At 42.9% G+C, this 10,936-nt stretch overlaps 1 pseudogene; it reads right to left on the bottom strand.

The window, feature by feature from the left end:
• Positions 1-2,700: 2,700 nt before the first annotated feature.
• On the bottom strand, positions 2,701-2,779 carry LOC126947097 (uncharacterized; annotated as a pseudogene).
• Between the last annotated feature and the right edge of the window lie 8,157 nt (positions 2,780-10,936).

Genomic DNA, 10,936 nt, shown 5'->3' with positions numbered 1-10,936 from the left:
CAACATGGCACAAGTATACATATGTAACAAACCTGCACGTTATGCACATGTACCCTACAACTTAAAGTATTATAATAATAAATAAATTAAAAAAAAAAAAAAAAAAGAAAGTCCCTGTGAAAGAAAACTGTATAGCTAGTACCAGGGACTAAATGAAGTATAGAGCTGAGAGAGGCAACTTTCAAGATGACCTTGAGGTTTCAAGATGAGGTTGGGCCAACTCACCTAGACCAGACCTCATCAGCCATTTTAAGGGTTTTGAACTATAACCTAAGATAAACAGAGAAGCAGGAATTCAAATATATTAAGTTCAGGGTATGATATGATGATATGTAATCCATACAGATAATTAAGCAGTTGGTTCGAAAAACTCCATAAAATAAGAATCATTAAAAATTATACATGCAGATCTTTACCATTTTATTCAAAATGTGCATCCATTCACCAATCTTTCCATGCAGATCCCAGACTTTGTGGTTTGTTGTTGTTATTGTTGTTGTTTGTTGTTTGTTTGTTATGTTTTTGAGACAGAGTCTCACTCTGTTGCCCAGGCTGGAGTGCAGTGGCACAGTCTCGGCTTACTGCAATCTCTGCGTCCCAGGTTCAAGCAATTCTCATGCCTCAGCCTCCCGAGAAGCTGGGATTACAGGCACACACCATCACACCCAGCTAATTTTTTGTATTTTTAGTAGAGACGTGGTTTCACCATGTTGCCCAGGCTGGTCTCGAACTCCTGAGCTCAGGCAATCCACCCACCTCAGCCTCCCAAAGTGCTAGGATTACAGGCATGAGCCACCACACCCGGCCAACTTTGCGTTTTAAATGTGGGTTAGATGAATGTCTTTCCTTGGCCTGTTTCTTATCTATAAGGTGTTTTCTACAATTTTCCATTTCAATTTTTTTTAAGAAAGAACAAAAATATATTTGCAAGCATTCTGAGTGCAGAATCCTCCTAGAGTTTTTATTTTCTGAGATCTTTTGCAGCTTTATCACTCATACCTAATTGAACAGCAATTTTTATAGCAACCTGCCCTTACTGAGTCTTCCCAAAGCATTCAACCTAATTTTTATAGGAAAAAAAAACCTCCTTCTCTGAAATATGAATGTGTTCATGTTTCATCAACTTATGTAACTGTTCATTAAATTATGTAATTATTTCAAAAAGTGACAAAAACAGGTTAGGGATTTTTAGTAAACGCACAGCTTCACAGGTAGGAACAGAAATATGTGAGCATCCTGAAGAGTCATCTACTAGCAATGAGCAGTCAGTATGCAGTGAGCATGGATTGTATATTTTACAGAGAGGAGAAATGGAAAGCACTAGTAAATCCAGCAGGATGCCAGTTAAAAGAATAAAGCTGAATCTGGGTTTTAACAAGAAGGTATTAGTAGTAGTAGTAGTAGTAGTAGTAGTAGTAGTAGTAGTAGTAGTAGTATCATCGTTATTACCATTATTATTTTCAGAGACAGAGTCTCACTCTGTCACCCAGGCTGGAATGCAGTGGCACAATCATAGGTCCCTGTAATCTCAAACTCTTGGGCTCCAGCGATTCTCCTGCCTCAGCCTCCCAAGTAGCTGGGACTATAGGCACAGGCCACCACATCCAGATAATTCTTTTTTTAATTTTTTGTAGAGTTGGGCTCTCACTATATTGCCCAGACTGGAGAGAATAGATTTGACGTGGAAAAGAATGGGTGATTGTAGACCAATGAGGCTAACCTAGTAGTTTATGTGAGATAAGATGGCTTGGATTATGATGGTTGTGAATAATGGTAATGGAAAGATATGCCCAATTTGAGAGATATTTAGGAGGTGTCTTGGTTCATTCAGGCTGCTATGACAACCTACCATAGACTGGGTAGCTCATAAACAACAAACATTTATTTATTACAGTTCTGGAGGCTGAGGAGTCCAAGGCTCTGGAAAATTCGGTGCCTACTGATGGCGCACTTTCTCGTACATGGCGCCTTCTTGCTGCATCCTCACATGGTGGAAGGGGTGAAAGAGGTTCTCTCAGTCCTCTTTTATAGGGACACTAATCCCATTCATGAGGGCTTCACCCTCATGGCCTCCTCACCTCTCCAAGGCCCCATCTTTTAATACTATCAGATTGGAGATTAGGTTTCAACATATGAATTTTGGGGGGACACAAACATTCAGACCATAGCAGGAGTTAAAATTGGCAAGTTGGTGGATTGGATCTGGTGAAAGATACTGAAGGGTCAAAGGTGACTCCAAGTTTCTAGTTTGTGAAACTGGATAGATACTGATATATTTACTGAGTTAGGTTATGCAGGAATTGGAACAAGTTTGAGATAAGTTTGGGATATGTTGAATTTGAGGTACCATTAATCCAAAGGGGGTCTAGAACTAAGAGGAGATGTCTGAGCTAAAGTTTAGCATTAAAATATGATTAATCTCATCTAACAATATATTAACAGTCATGACAACTTTCTTTCTTCCTTTTTAATCTTTTTTAGAGATGGAATCTCGCTCTGTCACCCAGGCTGGAGTGCAGTGGTGCACTCATAGCTCACTGCAGCCTCGAACTCCTGGACTCAAGCAATCTTCCTGCCTCAGCCTCCCAAGTAGCTAGGACTATAAACCTGGGCCGCTATAACTTTATAGTTATAGCCATCTCCTGGCTAATTCTTTTTTAATTTTTGTTATAGAGACAAGGTCTTTCTATGTTGCCTACGCTGATGACAACTTTCAATCAGCAATAATTGTGCTTTGATTAAAATCTCATTAGCTGCAATATCACCTCTGCACAAAACTTGTCACAACAATTTTGCATTCCATGTATACCTTATAAGGTTATCCACTGCCAATATTTAACAGCCTAAGTGGAAACACACATGCATATACACCATTCCATAGGTAACAAAATTTCAAAAGAAAACCTGATTTGTTGATGAGAACACATGGACAAATAGAGGGGAACAACACACACTGGGGCCTATCAGAGGGTGGAGGGTGGAGGGTGGAGGGTGGGAAGAGGAAGAGGATCAGGAAAAATAACTAATGGATACTAGGCTTAATACCTGGGTGATGAAACAATCCGTACGACAAACCCCCATGACATATGTTCACCAGTGTAACAAACCTGCACATCCTGCACATGTACCCCTGAAATTAAAAGTTAAAAAATTAAAAAACAATAACAGAAATAATTCGCAAATCACACACACACACACACACACACACACACACACAAACCTGATTTGTTGTGATTCTTGTCTTCCTCTCGTTAATTGTAATAGTAACATTTGTTGAGTGTTTTCTATATGCCAGGCATTCTAAGTGCTTGCATGTATTTTAATTCTTTCAATCTGTATAAAGATTATTTAAGATAGATATTGATATTATCATGTCTGTTTTACAGATGAATAGGGTGAGCCACAGACAGAATGAGTAACTGGTCTAAGATTGGCCACCCAATCAGTAGCAGAGATATGAGTCAAGCCAAAGTGGTCCGTATCCAAAGCCAGTGCCCATAACCACTACACCACACAGCCCCACAGAGGGAGGCATTCAACACCCACAAGGATTTCTAGACACAGGGAGTACTCCAAAATTCTAAAGTAGTCCCACTTGACCCAGCTCACCATCTCTAGTCATACAATTCCCCACTCTCCAGGTTCCCGTGTTTTTAGAAAAATACATTCCCTAAAGTGGCAGCAATGATTGCCTCTTCAAATGTTAAGTCTTTGTGCTGCTGGCTCAGATGGTTTTCTCGCTGGCACAGGAAAGCAATAAAGCCAATAAGGAAACTATGAAGAAGAAAGCCTCTTGAAAGAGATCTGAAATCATTTTTCAAAGTATGTAGAAGGGGGAAATGTTTGCAAAACAATAAGATCTGTCTGCAAAACTTTCCAAAAGCTTTAGCAATACCAGGCACTCGACATCTCCAAGAAACCCTTTAATCTCTGAGATAGTGAAGACTCATAAGCATCAGTGCATTAATAACAAAGGACTTGTTTTTCTATTGAGCAGCTAAAACATATTTCTTTCCTGGGAAATATTTTCTAGATTTCATCATTCCTGGTCATAAATTATGTATTTTTAAATTGTTGTCACTCAGCTGATAGAGTCAGTTGGACAATTATTTTTACAGAGGCATAACTTGACAGTGATTTAATATCACAAACTTCACTGTGCCTACTCTAAGTTTGTCATTTGAAAATAAAATCATGTGAGAAAAGTGAATTCATCTTGCACAGAAAAACTATGATGAAATTGTACTGTCTTTCACACAGCCCTGGGTAAGGTTCCAAACTCATGCTTCTTTTATCTTATTGGTAAGTTCCCCTCAAATCAAAGTTGTCTTAATGCCTATTCCTTCTTTCTTTATTTTTCTTTTTATCTATTGTCTCCCTCTGCCTACTTTATCCATCTTATCTCCTACTCCTCCTTCTCTCCTATTCTCACCTTCCATCTTCCTAACTCATAGTCTTTACCCTTCTCAGTTCCGAAAAGAATTAAATCATGTACATGTATCATGTTTTCAACTTTCACCATTGGTATATAGCAGGAGTTGGCAAACTACAGCCTGTTGACCAAATGTAGCCCTCTGCCTGTTGTTATAAAGTTTTGTTGGAACACAGGCAAACGTATTTGTTTTCATACTGTCTATGGCTGTTTTTCGTGGTACAAGAGCAGAGTTGAATAGTTGCAACTGAGACCCTATGGCCTGCAAAGCCTTAAATATTTACTATATGGGCCTATACAGAAAAACTTTGCTGACCAAAGTATACCCCTCAGCCTCTAGCAGCCAGATTTCCAGGGTCTTTGGACACATCTCTCTAGGTCAGGGGCCTGGATCACAATTTGGCTACCTTGTGACCCCTAGACCCGTGACCTTTCTAGGGGTCAAGGTAGCACTTACCATCTCTGTGCTCCAGTTCTCTCAGTTCCCCCAAAAGTCATTTTTGCCCCTATTTCAGAAGGTCACGGTGATCATACATAAAATTACATTCTCAATATGTGAATGGGGAAAGGTATTAAAACACTGTAACTTCAGATCCCAGGAAAATTGTTTTCCAGTGGGCATCATCCTGAAAAGCATAAATGACCTGGGCAGCAAATAGACCTTCCACTTGAGATATTCCAATCTCAATGTTTATCTTTAACTGCTCACTCACCTTCATACCCTCTCTCTCCAGATGTGAGTGAGAGTTCACTTGTGATAAGGAAGCATAAGGCCAGCTTCACATCCTCCCTGCAGAAGGAATTCGGCGGCTGAGTCCACCCAGGGAACTACTAGGCCCAGCCACCAACATGAGACCCCATAGCTAGCTGCCAGAAGTTTGTGCTGGCCATGGCTGCTTGAAGTTTATTCTTTAGCTGCTGTTTCCTCAAGATGTTCCCAGGTTTCCACTTTTGGGCTGAGGCTGCCACCCTGCTTGTTATACTTCAATTTATGAAGCCTGGTGTTGTCATTCAAGCTGTTTAAGGACAACATTGTTTCTCCTCAAACTTACTTAGCAAAATGATCCCCTTGTGAAAACATGGATATGGTACTGAGAGCCTTTGTGGAGATCATGTACATATATTTTGGGATTCTTTCTCACCTCTTCAACAGAATATGGGAGAAGAAACACCCTCTACAGCTATCACAAAATGGCACTCATCAATATGGCATCATCTTCAGGTCTATAATGAGGAACAATTTGAGAATAGCCCAAATGGGCTCCCTTCCTATATTCCCTATTTGACCGAAGGTGTGAAAAGACTCAGGTGAAAATGTTAATGTCACTTAGAAGAGTCCAGGCTTTAACCTGTGTCCACTCCAAATTCCCAACAGCTAGCAAAGTTCTGACAAATTTGATGTGGAGGAGAGAAATGAGAAAGTCCGGGAGTAAGGAACATGGGAGAGAAGGGCATACCACATTCCTGCATAAAGGGCGTCACAAGGACACAGCTAACCCAACAAGGGACTCCTGCAGAAGACTGCTGTCCACATCCAGCAGGAAGGTGCAAGCACCGGGTTCTTCAAGGCCTCCTAGCTCTTGCTGCTCAAGGCATGCGCATCACCTGGGAGCTTGTCAAAGATGCAGAATCTTAGGCCCTATCCCAGACCAGCTGTACTTTAACGAGATCCCCAGGTGATTCATACTTGCATTAGAGTTGAGAAGCGCTGCCCTAGGGCAGGCTCAATAGTAAAAAGGACTTGTGCCAGTTTTTAAGTTGTTGTCCAGTTACTAATTTATTCTCTTAGCTCCAAACCTGCTCTTCTATGCTCTGTTCTGTGACGCTCACGCTGGGGCTCCATAAAGCACATTTCTGCTTTGCCAGCTGCACCTTTTTCAGCTCTGCCAGCCAGATACCACCTCCCAGGAGTCCAGCCCCAAAGGCCCCTCCTCCAAGCTCAGAGACTTCAGCACCCGCTGAGAGGTGCCCACCCTCAGAGCTCTGAGTTTCAGCAGTATGGGGCCCCTCCTCTAAGTTTCTAGATTTTGATATTTCCAGCTTCTTCCTTTGTTCCCTCAGCCTCAGGAGTGGGGTTCCTGCACTTGCTACCTCTGAAGTACCTTTGTGTTCTCTTTTTGCCCTTTCAATTACCTAGTCAACAACAACTTTATACTTTGTTTTCATTAACAATGTCTTTCTATGAAAACCTCACTATTCAAATACCTGGTGTGCCTTCTGTCTCCTGATTAGACCCCAAGGTAATCCACCAGAACTAGTCCAGGGATAGGCTGCTCCCACGGGGCTAGCAGACAACTTCCTACTGCACCCTCCTCACCACAGAGAAAGCCTAAAAAGAATAACACACCCCACAGCCCCCAAAGAGAGGCCCCTTTTGCCCCAGAGGATGTGCCAGCTGTGCTTAAGGGCCAAAGCTAAACCCAGACAGGAAGCGTGGGCAGAGAAGAGGGCCAGAGAAAGAGGCCCCTGGGTTGCTGGCCCACACATGGCTCAGAGCCCTCAGAAGCCCTGCTACTTCGCACTGTCGAACTTCCCCCGGCTCCTCTGTGCCACTACCTAGTCCCACTATGAGAGAAGGAGACTGGTGTTCAGCAAAAGGAATAGCTCCTTTCTTGGATTGGAGTGGGGGTGCTGGGGGAGCCTCCCCCCACAGCAGCCGGCAATGCAAACAAGGAGTTGAAAAGAGAGGCTACACATTTTGCTAAAGCAGAGGTGAGTGGGGAAAAAAAGTGGGGGCTGGAATTTAAGCATGCCCACTCCCAACACAGAGACATGCAGGAGTAGAAAGACATAGGGTGGTTCTCTGCAGTGTGTCATCTCATCAGGAAGTAACAGTCCCCTCCTAGGGTAGAGGCACACCAGAAATGATGGATTCTGCCTGCTCTCCTCAGCTCTTCGCAAGCAAGAAGTTGTCAGGAATATTCAATTAAAAGGAAAGCCAAAACACCAAAACAAAACAAAAAAGAGCCAGAGTGTTTAAATTGCAAAACCCATTTGCAAAAAAAAAAAAAGGCCTAACAATAATAAAGAAAAAATAAAGATTGATAGTAAACACCAAATGGAGCAAGAATTATGTAATGTGATGGAAACTAGCATAACGAAGAGAAATGGAATAAAACAAGAAAATACAGATTTTCAAGGAAATCAACACCAAATTAAGAGTTCTTAATTTCCTTGTGAGTCTTTAAACTACTTAAAAGTATCATTGCTATGAACCATCTCTCTATACATTATTTAGATAAAAGGAGAGAAGACAGACCACTTCACATGTGTGACCCCTACTATGTGCCAGGGATTTGGGTTACGATGCTGAATTTTAACATCAGTGAATTTTCTGTCATCTGCCAAATAAAACTGTTATTACCATCCCCACTTTAGGAGGAAAATAAAGCTCAGAGGTCCTGAGGCTTACTGGATATTTGGGTGCATGGACAAATGGAATTGGGCTGCAGACTCCATAAGCTGTCTTCCATACCAGGCAGCGTCCTCCCAACAATTTACTTGTGGGTTAGTGAAGTCCTCCACTTTTTTTACAGGCTGCCTCATTTATTGTTTCCTGCATGTTGATTAAAACATTCAGCTTTGCTGGATTTGATTATGCAAGTAGTCTGTTACATAACCCGACTTTGGTTCTACTATTTAAGAATGGAATTTCTAGCCACCGAGAATCTGTAGTTCCTTGCTCATCATAAAGGAATCTTCATTTATGATCTCTTTTGCCAAGTATACCCTCAAGTTTTATCTGTACAATGGAGCTTATTGCCTGATAAAATTATGTGCAACCTCGGGGTGGAAACTGCAAAGTGAATTGTAACTAAATCATTAGGTAGCACACGCCTCGTTTTTGAAAGCCTCTCCATTCATGATGATTAACTTGTCCTCTGTAGCAGTGGTTCTCACACTTGAGCGTGCATCAGAATCCCCTAGAGGGCTTGTGAAAATAGATCACTGGACCTCACCCCCGGAGTTTCTGGGTCAGCAGGTCTGGGATGGAGCCCACACATTTGTATTTCTAACCAGTTCCCCAGTGATGCTGATGCTGCAGTTCTGGAGTCCATACTTTGAGAACCACAGCTCTATAGGAAGGCTATAGAAAATGAACTAGCCATCCTCACCTTTCTTCTTTAGTAATGAAACCCTGATTTTAATTGGGGGTGGAAATGCCTCTAGCTAAAGGATTCTATTTCTCAACCTCTCTTGCAACTTGGTATGGCCACGTGACTAAGTTCCAGCCTGTGAGCTATAAACAAAAGTGTTGTGTGGGAATTCCAGGAAGGCTGCTTGAGGGAAGCTGAGTCACTGGGAAGAGGCCTGTGCTACGTAGCCCCTATGATGCTACCTCCTGGGGTTTAGGCCCTCGTGCAATCCCCTCCGCTTGAGTGTGGGCTGGATTTCTAATGGGAGAAGCCAGCTGCCATGTCATAAGGCAGCCCTGTGGAGGGGCCTACATAAGTGAACGTGAAAGGGGACCTTGTGAGGCCTGCCAACAACTGCAGAAATGAGCTCAGAAGTGGATCCTCCCCAGTTGAGCTAGAGATGACTGCAGCCCCTGCTGACACCTTGATTGCAGCCTGTAAGAGCATGAGCCACGACCACACAGCTAAGCTGCTCCTGATAATAAGTCACAGACACTGTGAGATAGTGTTTATCATATCCAGCCCTCAAGTGTTGGGGTAATTTATTACACAGCAATACACCAGTAATCCAGAACCCCTTGACCCTCCTCAGCTGTTTCATTCTGCTGGCCTCGTACCTTGGTACAGGAGTGAGAGCTGCACAAGCCTCTCTCCACCATAAGGACAGAACCCACAGGATGAGTAAGGCAGAGTCAAATGCAGGCATCTAGGTCCTGTGGATACCTGAAAGCCAGCATAAGGCCGCACACTTCCTGACTCTTTACATGAGAGAGAAATAGACTCCTCTCTTATTGAAGCTTTAAAAAAAAAAAATGTATGCCTGGCTCTCTTCCTTTCATCAAGTCTCTAAAATAGCAATATAATTTTTAATAGACACTTAGCTCTTGCTATGTGCCAGACAGCATCTAACTGCTTTATAGATATTAACCCATGAAATTCTCGTCACAACCCTATTGTGAGTTCCACTTTGCAGATGAGTAACCTGGAGCTCAGAGAGGTTAAGTGACTTGCTGAAGGTCACCCAGCTAGGAAGTGGCAGAGCCAGGATTATCAACCCAGGCACTCTGGCTGCAAAATCTGTGTTTTTAGCCATGAAGCCTTGTTGTGTTAACATTTACTAAGCACTTCCTGAGTGCCAAATGTCATGCTAATTGCTTCACACTTTTTACAGATGAGGAATCTGAAGCTCAGAGAGGGTTAAGCACCTTTCTCAAAACCACAGTCTAGAAGTGGCAAGTTGAAATTCAAATCTACATTTCTTTGCTTCTAGGGCCAGCACTCTTACTACTTGGGAAATGACGCTTCTATTCTGGGCTTCATTTGTCTTCAAGCATTCCCAGTGACTGTGTCATCTAGCCCAGCGCTCCCCAAACTTGACTGTGCTTACAGATCACCCAGGGTTCTTGGTATATAGAGATTTTGACTCTATTTATCAAGTAGATATGAACTTTGGCCTGAGAATCCACATTTCTCACAAACCACCCACCGCCTCTCTTACCAGGTGACTGTAATGCTACTGGTTCAGGGACCACACTTTTCATGTCGGGATCCACTTCCCCCTAAACTTCACGCCTTATGGGAACATCACCTCTCTTGTGGTAGTGGTCCTTCTAAATTCAGGCCAGTCAACTCATTCCCTGCTGTCTCATGTGGACTTCCTGTCTCTTCTGACTGCAGGGGCTGCGTTTCTTCTGGAAGGATGGAGGAGACTGACATTCTCTTTAGCAAGGCTTGACCTTAAGTGGCTATAAAACAAGAGGGAACTGGAGGAGGTGATCAATCAAGTTCTTTCCAGCTCTAAAAGATCTTGATTTTGTGCACAATATGATTTTCTGCCACTTCCCACACCTTTGTACTTCTCTGATGAAGCAACAAAGTAATCTGAATTACCACATAATTAAATGCATCTAATTTGACACAGGGAAAATCAGTGTGTCCGACAGAGAAGCGAAGAAATTTGCCAGGTTGTAAAGCTAAGGGGCTGGTGAGCTGTGACCAGATGCTGGTGTTTCTCAGGCTTGACTATGCCTCTGGGGGTCCGGTTAAAATACAGAGGCTGATCCAGGAGGTCTGGGACAGCCCCAGAGAATCTGCATTTCTAAACAGTTCTCAGGTAAAGCTGATGCTGCTGGCCCAGGGACCTCACTTTAAGGGGCACAGGTCCAGGGTGCTTTTCTCACACCACTGCTCTCCTCTCCAACTGGGCAACAGCAGCATCAGTAATGTAGCCCCCATGCACAGAAGAGGCAGGAAGAACAAAATGAGACAGGAAAGAATGAGCCGAGTGGCCCGAATTTAGGAGGACCACTACCACAAGAGAGGTGAGGTTCCCGTACGAAGTTCAGGGGGAAGTGGTTAGAGTCCCTGC

Source organism: Macaca thibetana, chromosome X, assembly GCF_024542745.1.
Source record: "Macaca thibetana thibetana isolate TM-01 chromosome X, ASM2454274v1, whole genome shotgun sequence".
Taxonomy (NCBI): Eukaryota; Metazoa; Chordata; class Mammalia; order Primates; family Cercopithecidae; genus Macaca; species Macaca thibetana.
Note: the sequence above shows the minus strand (reverse complement) of the source record. Positions and strands in the feature narration are given on the sequence as shown.